The sequence below is a fragment of the Lutjanus erythropterus genome, chromosome 4 (assembly GCF_056507025.1).
Source record: "Lutjanus erythropterus isolate fLutEry1 chromosome 4, fLutEry1.hap2, whole genome shotgun sequence".
NCBI lineage: Eukaryota > Metazoa > Chordata > Actinopteri > Lutjaniformes > Lutjanidae > Lutjanus > Lutjanus erythropterus.
In genome coordinates this window covers 4,540,679-4,554,559 of record NC_139320.1, presented here as the reverse complement: position 1 = coordinate 4,554,559, position 13,881 = coordinate 4,540,679, and the positions used below count along the sequence as shown (strand labels likewise).

At 36.9% G+C, this 13,881-nt stretch overlaps 1 pseudogene; it reads right to left on the bottom strand.

Annotated features, from left to right (window-relative positions):
* Positions 1-1,918: 1,918 nt before the first annotated feature.
* The window catches only part of LOC146327378 (dynein regulatory complex subunit 4-like), a 122,494-nt pseudogene continuing 110,531 nt past the window's right edge, over positions 1,919-13,881 (bottom strand).

Here is a 13,881-nt window from a genome sequence, read left to right as displayed (position 1 = left end):
CTGGCACTAAACAGGGCTCCTACTCTTTTTCCTGAGTCAAATTCAGGCAATTTTCAAGCATTTTCAAGCTTTTCCAGCACCTTACAGCTAAAGTAAAGGACATACTTATACACACATACATGCTCAAAAAATGTCAAAATGTGTCACCTGTCCCAAAAGTAGACTTGGCATCTAATTAGTTAATTATCTTAATTAATTATTAATCAATTATTAAATAAATCTCTAACTATTTTGATGATTGATTGGTGTGAGTAATCTTTTAAGGGAAAAAAGCCAAAAATCTCTGATCTCAGCTTCTTAAATGTGAACATTTTCTGGTGTATTTACTCCTCTCTGACAGTAAACTGAATATCTTTGAGTTGCAGATAAAACAGGACATTTGGGGACATCATCTGGGACTTTGGGAAGCACTGATTGACATGTTTCAACATTTTATGGATCAAACAACAAATCGATGAGTGGAGAAAATGATCAACAGATTATTCGCTGATTAAAATAATCATGACAGGACATAAATCCATATGCTCCACATGTTTAGACCTATTTTTCAGGTGAAAAGATTTTGGCAGGGTTAACTAATTGATTAATCATCCAAATCCTCTGATTTCAGCTTCTTTAATGTGAATATTTTTTGGGTTCTTTACTAAATAAGTCTCTCTCTGGCTTTATTTCTTTATCTAAAATGCAAACTTTTTAGTCAGACAGCAACTTATTGTGAAAGTAATGCAATTACAATTTAAAGCACTTCCTTCAAATGTTTTTCAAGGATTTCCAGCACTCATAAAAACCCTGACCAAAGCTGGTTCAGACGTTCCCAGACAGTGCATCCTAATGACATAATGGTATCCTCTGATTTGTTAGCTGGTGCCACTGTAAGGTTATGGGATGGTTTGCCATGAAATCTGTGTAAATAGAGTGAGTGAAATCACAGCAAAAAGCCTAGGATTCAATTCTTTTGCAATGTTATTGTGAGAGAAGCTGTTAGCGCTAAGCTAGGATGGACATGGTTCATCTTGATACTGTTTGGGGTAGCTAATTGGCGAGGTAAAGCTAGCATGTATAATCCACTAGCACTTGCTACTGTAGGAGTTTGTTTTAGCTTTTTCAAACAGGGGAAAAAAGAAGAGGCTGATGCTTAGTGACAAAGTCCTTGATGATTCATCAGCGCTCAGCTGAGCAGGAGATAAATCCAGCGACAGTATGATGAGACAGAGCTTCTCTCCTCTGCTAAAACATCTTTCGATCACCAGAGAGCGCTCCCCAATCGGTTGGAATACACGGCCTAAAAAAGTTGCAGGGAGAAACCTTTAATACTTCCCTCTGTGTGTGTTTCACTGCCTCCTCCTATCTTCTCCATTTCTCTCCGTGTTTCCACTCTCCCCTTCCTATCTGTCTCTTTTCAATTCTCTTCTGCTCTAATTTTCCCTCCTCATCCCAGCCTGTGTGATTGTGGCGTCTCATCACAATTTTGGCAGACATTTCTTTTCATTTTCTTTCCTCATCTCCTGTCTTATTTTTGGCCTCACACCCCCTAAACCCCTACAACCACCCCCCCGACTATTTTTTTCTCCCTCTTTTCTCCTCGGTCTCAGTCTTTTCCTGCAATCTTTCGGCTCGTCATTTAGGACGGCTTGTTTCTTTCAATGTTCCGAGGTAATGGTGGAATATAACGGGCCCGGGCTGCCGTCGCGGAGAAGGAGGGAACAATTTGTTCCCTTTGCAGTGAGCGGGGACAGTTGTGATCAAGGCTGTGATCTGCAAACGCACAGGGCCTGCTCGCACACACGTACACACAAACACACGCACACACACACACAAAGCGATGATGATGAGGCCATTTCCTCCCTCATCTCCAGATCCTCATCTAACCGCTAATGAAAAACACGACAATTACCCACAACTCTTTTCACCTCAGCCTTCAGCGGTAGTAATCTAGGCGCCAATATGAAGTCAGCTTGTCGTTTTCCTTCCACTGTCCCTTCCTCTTCCCCATCCGTCCATCCACTTTCTCCTGTCCATTTAGAGAGGAGCCAGGCGCCATGACAGTGATGACTGCCGCTGCTGCTGGATGGTGGTAAGAATGTGATTGGAATTGGAGATATGATGTAGCATTACTTACATGGGCCAGTGGGGGACTGACAAAGGCTATGTTGAGGGTAATGAAGAGTGGATTAAGGGTGAGTAATGAAGCAACGAGGATTACCATTCGGTACCATGGGAGCATCATGAAGCCTTCATTTTCTTAGTGCGGTCTGTGTGTGTGTGTGTGCGTGCTCTGTCAACTGTAAACCTCAGCCTGGGTTCAGGTTCAGATTTAATCAGAGATGGGAAGTAACTAAGTACGAACACTTTATTACTGCACTTTTTTCTAGATTTTTCAGGGTATTTATTTTTCTGACAACTTTTTACTTTTAATCCCTACATGTGAACATAAATCTGTACTTTCTACTCCTTACATTTTCAAAACAGATTACTTTACTCTTAATGGGACTTAATGATGAAAACAACTGAAAAGATGCAACAAGATGAAAATGACATTAAAGATGTAACAAGATGAAAACAATGAAAAAAATGGAACAAGATGAACATAACGTAACAACGCATGAGATGAAAATAACAAAAGATGTAATGATGAATACGATGTAAGAAGACTAAAATGATGTAAAAGACGTAACAGGACAAAAACAACATACAGTAGCAAGACGAAAGCAACGTAATAATACATGACAAGATGTAATGATGAATACGATGTAAGAAGACAAAAATGATGTAACAAGAAGTAGCAACACAAAAATGACCTAAAAGGTCTAACAACAAAAGTGATGTCAAGGACGTAACAAGACGAAAACGACGTAAAAAAATGTAACAAGACGGAAATGATAAATGCAATAAATGCAATCAAAATGATATGAAAGATGTAACAAGATGAATATGATGTAACATGGGGTAACAAGATAAAAATGACGTAACAGGACAAAAACAATGTAGCAAGACAAAAACAACATACAACATAACAATACATAAATGACATAAGACACAGCAAGACATGAATGGCGTTAAAGACGTAGCAACATAAAAATGATGTAACAAGAAGTAACAACATGAAAACAACCCAACAAGACAAAAACGATGTATAAGACGTAGCAAGATGGAAATGACGTAAAAGATGTAACAAGACAAAACTTCTTGTTACAAAGATAGAAGACATGACAGGATATAAAATAAAAATGACATAAAACTGTCGTAAAACATGTAACAGGACGTAACAGGCAGAGAGGGACACTCAGTCACACAGATAAGCTGAGGTTCAGTTTTCTTTGCACAGAAATGTCCTTCAGATGACGACTTTTTACTTTTATACTTTGAGCACATTTCAGAGCCTGTACTTTTTCACTTTTACTTGAATTAGGAAATTGAATCAATACTTCTACTTTTACTGGAGCCTTACTTTCCACAAGTATCTGTACTTCTACTTGAGTACAGAATGTGTGTACTTTTGCCACCTCTGGATGTAATTATCATTATTCTCAGCACTATTTTCAATAAATGAAAAACTAAATGATTTTCAAATTGAAGGCAGTTTAAGTGAAAATGAAGATATTCCAGGTAACGCAACAAGATGACTTTAAAATTCACAATCTAATGAATGGCGTGCAGTTTTTACTGTGCTGCGTGCATGATTACATGCATGCATATTTGATGAGGCAGTCCTCCGCCGTGCAGTCCACATGACAGTGCATCATCTCCTGACACTTTTCTACCTCTCTGCACCAGGTGACAGCAAGGTGTCAGTTATGATGGCACTTTAATTAATTTTGTTTGTCCTGTTCACTGATAGTCATGGACCGCTGGGTATCCATGTTCCTGCTGCTGGGACTGATGCAGAGCAGCCAGATAGTGAATTGTGTGTGTGTGTGTGTGTGTGTGTGTGTTTAGAGTTGCAATTCTTTGATTCCTCTCTATATTTAGTTGTTTATTGTATGCATTTGATCTTAAAGGTATATTTGCAGGTATTTGGTGGATATTGGGGTCAATATAAAATGCTTTCTTAAATCCTCAGGCACTTAAATACACTTGACACCAGCTGAGATAAAAATTTCTCTGCCTCAGCCACTTATAAAAACACATTCTGTAATACTTACTTGTAAATGCAGTTGCCAAATTGTGGAGATTAAAGGGAAAGAACAAGAAAACCTCCCATTATCCCTGTTCCCAGCCTTGTAGTTACACCATATTAAAATGAAATTTAAAGAAAATTACAATTTATTTCATCTTGTTTTTTTCCCGTAGATCGAGGCATCAGTTTTATAGGTGATGATGTGATTGATCTCACAAAGAGGTGATCAGACAAATACAGTATTTACAACAATCATTCAAAGAAAGTTTCCTGGTACAGTCTGTGGATTTATTTCGGGGTTGTTCCATTTCGATGTGCAGTCAGGTGCTTCCCAACCCCTGTGTCATACTTTATCATTGGTAGAAGTTGTAGACACATTCTGTACTCGAGTAGAAACACAGATACTTGTCAAAAAAAAAAAATACTCTGGTAAACATAAAAGTTCTGATTCAAGTTCTTTACTGCAGTTATTAGGATGTGTTTGTGAGACCAGTGTGGAAGGACATAGGATGTCAATGTATAAAAGTAAAAAGTGGCCCTCTGTTTCTGTGCAAAGCTGATTGTGCTCACTTTACTCCACAGTTGATTCTCCGTGTTTTGTTTAGTCTCATTCGTCCTGTCAGTTTTTCATCTTGTGTCATCTCTTATGTCTTTTGTCTTGTTATTGTCTGCATTTTTTGCCTTGTTTTTCATCCTGTTATGTCTTTTTTGATCAAATGTTTTATATGTCATTTTCATCCTTTTTGTCAGGTTATGTCGTCTTGTTCCAACTTCTTTGTCTTATTATGTCTTTTACCTTGTTTTTCATTTCTATACATCTTTTTTGTCTCATGTTTTTTACGTAGTTTTTTTGTCTTGCGTCTTTTATCTTGTTTCTCGTTCTGTTATATCTTTTTCTCTTAATGTTTTTTTTAGACAATTTTCATATTTTTTGTCATGTTATGTGTTTTTTTGGTCTGGTTTCAACTTCTTTGTCTTGTTACATCTTCTAACTTGTTTTTCAGTTTGTTATTTCTTTTTTGTATTAATGTATTTTATGTTGTTTTCATCTTTTTTGTCATGTTATGTAGTTTTTTGGCTGTTTCAGCTTCTTTGTCTTGATACATCTTTTACCTTGTTTTTCATCTCTATACATATACATATATCTTTCTTGTCTTGTGTTTTTTATGTTGTTTTTTGTGTTTGACACAATTTTATGGTCTTGTTATGTCTTTTACCTTGTTTTTTGTCTCTAAGTCATTTTTTTGTTGTTTGTTTTACACTATTTTTTTGTCTTATTCCAGATTTTTTGTCTTATTTTGTCTTTTATTTTGTTATCTGTCTTGTTCGTCCTGTTTTTTTTTTCATTTTGTTATATGCACTCATGGATACACCAAGAAATTGTCTTTTTTATGTGTCATTGTCCCATTCCATTTAGGGTAAAATTGGTCTTGATGTTGAGAAGGCAGTAAGCTTTTTTGTCCATATTCCTGCACAAACTCTACAAACAACTGTTCATTAATTGCAAACTGATTCCTTCAGTTCACCAAAAATATGAGCACATTCTTGCAAAACACTTGCTTTTAAATATCTACACCTTTCCAAAATCTTCATTTTCAGACACCCAAAATCTCGTGTGTACCAGCGACCGTGTGGACGAGTCCTTAGAAAAATGCAAAGAGAAGTAAAACCCAACACACAAACACAATATGTAAAAAACACAGTGAATCATGTGACACTGCTGACCATTTGCAGTAAACAGCGTACTGAGGAAAATAAAAACTGTGTGAAAATGTCGACAGTTCAGCCAATAAGCCTGTGCACACTGCAGTCATCAAAGCCAATTCAACACCTGCTGTTAGTTGACCATTTTCCTGTGTGAACATGCCAATTTTGATTTCACTTCCAGTGCATTTTCACCTTGAGAGCACCAAACGGGCAGGGACAGGGAGTCTTTACCTTTCGATGACAAAATATTACAGCTTAATAGGCGAACCGCCTGCAAGTACAGTGATTTTAGCTGTCAGCGCTTCCACCTACCAACACCGTTCACACAGAGGTCTGAGATTTGAGTATGTGAAGGCCTCATTTCAGACAGAAAACTGCTGCTTTTGCATGTACACATCTGTGTCTCATACATGTCTGTTAGACTGCTGAAACATGTACATGTTAAATGTATTTCTGATGAGTCAACTTTGTTCATAATGAACTAATCACTTACAAATATGTTAAGAAATCATACAGGAATCAACTAATCTTGTCTAATTTACATAATAACTCAAGTTTTAGTTTTTCAAGTTAATAAGTAAATAAGTAAAGTGAATTTTTTTTTTAATTATTTTATGCTTCTCATACTTTATTTACTAACAATAAAGTATATTACAGTATCTTATATTCCTGTTTTTAGTTTCTGGGCCACACCACCCTAAAAATCAATACTCTGGTGTCCATATATGTCACTTCATATCCATGATCAATAACCACACCGCCTCTGTTTATACCTGTTATACTTGAATTATTTAAGTATCTTTTATTTTTATGAAAATTATCCATTTGTTGTTTTAATTGTTTCATTCACCTTGTATCTTTTATTATTTTATCTTTTGTTTTTATATTGAACCTTTCAAACCATTGTCTACTTGCCATCATTGAAGGTTAGAGTAATAATAATTTAAAAGATAAATAGTCCCACCAATCACAACAGAACAAAGTGACACTGCACGAATTTAATAAAGCTTCCATAGCTTAAGTCCTCAAAAATGAATTATACTTTCATTCTACCTGTATCCTCAACATCCCACCATGAAAATAAGTTTGATTTTTATGATTTAGTATTTATTCACCCTTTGTTATAGTGTAGTATAGAAGTTAACATTTTTTTGTTTTTGTGAGTAGCACAAAGGGAATTACAGCTAACATCCCATTATATAAGCCTACATTTTAAAAACATCAATAAGGAAGTTATTATAAAGAACTAAAAGTAGGTTTACAGTCAAAAGAATACAATGCACATTTATATATACTTGTCAAACAACGGGTTCAAACTAAGGTCCCACCTCTCACCAAACAGATAGCCAATCACACTGGAGGACAATGGAGCCCAATCAGATTTCAGGGGTGGCTGGTGCCCCAATCCTCCCCGGGCCCTCCCTCTAGAAACGCCCCTGGATCTACTGTACAGTTCTCATTAAACTTATTAAATTAAGTTTCTAAAGAAACCTGATCAGCATATGAGCAGACTTCCCAGCATGCACTGTGTGAGAGTTAACATTCTCCTGAGACCCTTCTTTTTTAGTGTGAAGAAAACATATATGATGCAAACTTGCTGCATGTCTCTAATAACACTTTAAGCTAAGTTGTGGTTACTTTCACAAGGATGAAAATGAACCTTGATGAAGGTTAGTATTGAATTCAGTTCTTCCCTCACACTTGTAGAAGATTCACAGGGAGCAGTTTCACATATTGTCTTTGTACCAAAGCTGGAACAAAGTGTCTCCAACAGGAGCAGCTGCAGCTGGAAGTTCTTTGTTTGAAATGAAGAACCGACTCTTCAAACTGCCTAACTGATCATAAATGTCACTTCATAACTTGACACAGTGTGTCAATAGAGAAATATTGCTGAACAATTTATTCTTTTGTGGATTTAGAATATCGGCAGATGGCAACTTGCAATCCTTCAGAAATACAAACATACATTTTCTCATTAGAACTGAGTTAAAAGTGGCCTGCCTGGTAGTTGCATGTACTGAAGCTTCGATTCCTCTGCAGCAGCCGTGGGTTTGACTCCTGCCTGTGTCCCTTTGCTGCGTGTCCTCCCCTCAGCCTCTGTCCACCTCTCCCGCCTTCATGTCTGCTGTCCTATTCCTGTAAAGGCATACAAGCTCCTAAAATCTTTTTTAAAATAAATAGATTGGTATTAAATAACTAGGAAAAAAGGGCCAGATGATATTTATGACATCAGATCATGGAACAGAGGGAGAGCAGGACAGAAATGGGCCCCTGGTTGCCAGTTTAAGGTTTTGAATTATGACAAAATTATCTCAACTCAACTTCTTTTCAAATTCAGCTAACTTCGAATTTTAAGGCAGTTGGCACACAAACTCTTTTGAGTTAAAACAAATTGTTTTTTTAAACATATTTTTACAGTATGTTATACTATGTTGTCAAGCATTATTTAAGGCACTGATGCTTCATAGGAGGTGTCACAGCTGTTGATACAAATACATTTACAGGGTTTTACATCTTTTTTGAAGTGAAATTCAAGCACTTTTCAAACATTTTCAAGGTTTTCCAGCACCTTACAATTGATGTAAATGACATATTTATTTACATATACATGCTCAAAATGTTAAAATCAGATGTTATTATGCTATAAACAACCATGTATAGATGTGTGTATGTATATTCTTTATTACGGAATTCTAAAGAAGGGAGACAAATTAAAGGAAAACACAACAAAGTTTTGTGTTTCAAAATGTGTCTGTAAATAGACTTGGTGTCCTATTAGAGCTACAACAATTAATCAGTGAAGCAGCTGTTTTGACAATTGATTAGTTGGTGTGAGTAATTTTTTAAGAAAAAAAGCTTCTTAAATGTGAATATTTTCTGGTTTCTTTATTCCTCTCTGACAGTAAACTGAATATTTTTGAGCTGTGGACAAAAAAAGACACTTGAGGACGTCATCTTGAGCTTTGAGAAACACTGATCAACATTTTTCAATATTTTCTGGCATTTTATGGACCAAACAACTAATTGATTAATTGAGAAAATGATCAACAGATTAAACGACAATGAAAATCATTACAGGAAAGACTCGAGAAATAGGTACAAACCTACTAGAGGCCATGGATGTGACAGGATTAATTAATCAGTGAATCATTTTGAGTCATTTTTTAAGAAAATAAATCTCTCTAAATTCCGTATTTTAGCCACATGGAAGTAATGTCATACAATTTCAAGCAGTTACAAGCACTTAATCCAAAATCTAAGCACTTTTCAAACCTTGAAAACACTACATTAAAATTCAGGTATAATATGTCCCCATATTCTATCTTCCTATAACTACATCACAGTGTGATATAAACAATTTATTACATGTTAAGATTGCTTATGAATGCTAAATAGGGAGTTGAAATAAACTTGAGGTCTCCACACAGTTCAGTCAGAGCCTCGTCCTTCAGAAAGCGGTCAGACTGCTCTGGAAAAACAGATGCAGGGAAGCGGATCCACATGCTTTAGCGCCACTTTGATTATTCATAGAAAATGCAGACTAGGGACTATGGGAGTGAAATGTGGGTGGTTGGAGGAACAGGGAAAGAGGAAGGTGGAGGGGGAGGGAAGGGGCATCGGTGTAAATAAATAAACAAATAAATAAATAAATAATAAACAATCACGGCACCCCTCGCTGCACACACTGCAAGGAACCAATCGGCACCCTAGCTGAACGCCCTGGAAATTGTGTGTAATGAGTAGGAAAAGATTAGAGGGAGCTCTTGCTAGGCCGTAAATTGACATTAGTAAAAGAAAACTCTTTTACTAGGCGGGCCCAGCAGTCTCATTTAGACAACAGAGGAGGGGGGGTGGGGGCTGGGACAAACACTGAGACGGGGAATGAAGTGTGTGAAGACGCTAAGATTATAGCTGGAGAGCACGCTCGCTGTTGTGTGCTGTGAGAGTTCTGAATTCAAAGTGAGAAGTAGTTTTCTCTTTCCCACTAGTTACATGGTGTTCTCAGTGGAATGAAGGGAAAGGCAAAAATACACTTAATCAGGCTCTAACAATCCTGAAATTCAGATGTTGATGTTCGACCAGAACGCCACTGACAATTCACGAATAATTTGAGTTGTTGTAAATTGTTGTATTGTTCCGTGTAATGAATCCATTTTAAATCTGCACTTTTACGTGAACAAAATGACAATGTTTAATGTGAAAGGGGAACTGTAAGGCTGGGTTGCACAAACAAGGATTTATTTTCAAATTCTATTAAATCACAGTTTAATTTTAATGTTGCGCCAAACTTTTAAACTGGCTTAAAATTGAGGAAGATTAAATTTAAACCCTCTTTACACCCCAGTTTAGGTTTTACTCTAAACTGAGACTGAACTGAGGAACTTTTAAAATCCCTGCCTTTTTTAGATGGACTGTGCAAAATAATTCTTTGCTGAGCCATGATGAGTAGGTTAATTAGGCTAGCCAACTCTTTATCTACTAACTAACTAACTTTTTTTTTTCTTTTTAAGCTAACGAGCAAACACTATTACTATTTTTTCTACTTTTAGGTGATTGGCAAACAATTACTTTTTTTTTTACTTTTTAGCTAGCTGGCAAACAATATTATTTTTTTTTCAACCTTTTAGCCAGCTAGAAACCAGTATTACTTGTTTTTTCTACTTTTCAGCCAGCTAGGAAATAATTTTAGCCAGCTCGTACACACTTACTTTTTTTGACAGCTAGAAAACAATATTACTTCTTTTTTCTACTTTTTAGCTAGCTAGTAAACAATATTATGTTTTTTCTCTACCCTTTAGCCCCCTAACAACCAATATTACTTTTTTTAGTATACTTTTGAGCCAGCTAGCAAACAATATTACATCTTTTATTCTACTTTTTAGTCACTTAGCAAATAGTAGTCCTTCTTTTTTCTACCTTTTAGCCAGCTGGTAAACAATATTACTTTTTTCTCTCTATTTTTTTTAGCTAGCTAGCAAGTAATATTATTTTTTCACTTTTTAGCCAGCCATTATACAATATTAACTATAATTACTAGTTAGCAAACAAACAATGAAATGGTTTGTAAAGGAATACAGAGCAGTCAAAAGTTAACTGTTATTTAACTGTTAAAATCTATGTCACCCTTATTTCCCTAATTGTTATAATGTTATTTCAAAGCTTTCTCCAAGATACCAGGGACATCCGTGGGATGCATTAAATTTATCTTAATCCAGGGGTGTCTAAAGTGATGTAACGAGCCTTAGATGGTTTAACTGAGTTGAATTTCTTCATGGAATCAACTTTGTTGCAGCAGGGAGTCTGTCTTTTTTTTAATCCCTCATCCTGAGCTCCATTACTGACATGAGCCCAGGTGGACAGTGTGTTGTTAAAATCTCACAGCAGGGAGTATGTGAGTCAGACTGAAGCTAAATTATTTTTATTGTTTGCTTTGTGTGAAGGGAGGTAACCAGAGAGTGAGACTGTTTAACACAGACAGCTCTGTTGGACTGCTTGGACCTGTCTCTCCTCTCTCATCTCCCAGACTTTTGTCATTCAAACCTGTTACTGACTGCTCATATTTGTGACTGTCAAGACAGCTGTTACACTCAGTTCTCTGGACCATCATGCAATGATTGTTTTAAATGGGCACGTGATATCACCTCATATCGATCACAGGCCTCTGAATCGCATTCAAATCGTACTGTGGCAGATTTTGCGATATCAGCAAATCTATCATTGTCAAGCCAAGCTTATACTTGCATCTATTTACCTTGCAACTGTCATGGCTAAATATAAAAAAACTGTGACAGGGAGCCACTGCAGTCAACAGACTGATGTGAAAAAAGTTGGGGAGGCTGAACACCAGACAGGCAGATGTGGAGGAACCAGGAATAGTCAAGGCAGGAGATAACAAGAGCCTAGATAAGAACCTGGGGTACCTCCATGGTGAACATGCCAGCATAGGCGCCATCTACAGGGGGTTTTATGCACCCTAAAGTTAAAGATGGGGGTGCAGTGACCCCCCATTTTAAAGGAAAATCAGGAAAAATGTCACTGGCGTTGAAAGGACCACTAATAAAGTCATAGCATAAGCTATATTATTCTGAACAGTTAATTTACATGATGAGGCGTAGTGTGTGTTTTGTTACTCATATTACTGGCTGAATACACCATGTGCTTGAATTAATTGATTAAGAAGCACAAAGCACCATGAATTCAAACACTTGTGACTGTTAATGCAGTTAGTACAGTAACATATAGTTCTATCATCTGAATTAGACAACCACAACACAAATTCTGCCAACAGCTTTGCGAGGAAATACTTCAAAAGATTTAAGATCTTGTTGTTGCCATTGCTGTTTGTGTGTTGGTTCATGGGACTTATATAGTGTCGGGGGGTCACCGAGAAATGTTTCAGGTCAATCCTAAATACAGAAATCGTAAACAACAGTTCACAGGTCCAACTCCACAATTAAGTACCACATAGTTCTCAGTGTTTTCACATCTTCAGCAACGTTAGCAAAGTTCTACCGTGTATAATGTGTTTAGAAGAAAAACTCCCTTCTTCCTTTACACGGACTTTAAACAATGAAGATGCTAAGTATGCACTGCACTCCAATGAGGGATAAAACGCACTAGACTGGACTTTGCTGTGACATTTGTAATATCAAACAAAATTTCAAATGAAAGGCCAAAGCCTGCAAGAACACTGGATTCAAACTTCATCCAAACCATTTCTGGGTGAACTACTGGCAGAGATGGCAGCATATGATGACTTTACCTTCAATAGTTTGCTGTAGTGAAATGAACCTCTCGCTGAAGAAAGACGCCAAAATCTCCCACAGAAATCTACCTGAAATCTCACACCAAGTGAGTGACAGTTAATAGCTTTTTTTAACTTAACTATATCTAGCATGAGGTACACACATTAAGGGCCCTATGTAAGCGCTTGCCACTTGTGCTTTCGATCAGCGTAAGATAGGGCCCTAATAGTCCTCTGTGTCACACCAGCAGCCTCTGAACGCAAAAAGAATATGGAATCTGTCTAATCTTAATAGAACCACTTTGAAAAGACCAAATGACTTGTTTTAACGAATTTTGTTTTTTTTACAGTATGAAGAATTGTAAAACATTTCCTCCATGAGGCTGTTCAGTCAAACAGTGACAGATCAAAGGCTGAACATGTTCAAGTTGCATGCACTGTGTGCAGTTTATATTGTGTTCATTATAATGATGATTAATCTTGACATGGCGTTCTTCTCCCTCTAAAAAAGTCAGATTTGGAACCCACATTTTTACCTGTTACATATTTGCCAAAATATGACCAATGCGTTTTGATGGTAGCCAAAAATATACCTTAAAAACAAGGGCATTTCCTGAAATATTGTGCTTCTATTCCCAGAATAGAAACTGTTCATTTTGGGGAAAAATATCCATTCTTACTCCTCACCACATCACATCATTTAACATTACATAGGCCAACATTTTTGCCTCCAAACCTTTAACCCAAATTGGTGACCACTGATGTAAGTTTTTTAAAAATTACTTTTTTCACAAACCATGACAAAGTTTCTATCACTTGATTGTCCTTTGCTTACAAGACTGTTAAAAGGGAAGTTACACCTTGACATTGCTCCTTTTTTGCCTCACTCATACTGAGTTACATTCAGTGTAACACTGTTAGTTAATACCACAGTCTAATATTATTTGAATTTGTCAGGTGTTTGCACTGAATAAATAAATTAATGTGTCTAGCTGTGCTTCCACAATGTTTTGACCATCATGACCCAGTCAGTCAGACTAATGCGTGCATTCACATTCAAATACACAGTGAGCATGTTTCACTCATCTGTTTGTATGTGTATTTGTTTGTGTTGCAGCCCCCCCCCCCCAACTGAGCGATTCTTGTAACTATGCAGTTGGAATAATAACAGCCTCACTGGCTAATAACGATAATGGCGCCGGCGATTACCACGGCGCACGAAAAGAACGATGGGCGGGGGGTAGAGGGGGAGTATGGATATCGCCGGACGACAAAAGATTGCATAATTTAGTCTATTTTTTTCCTCTTTGCC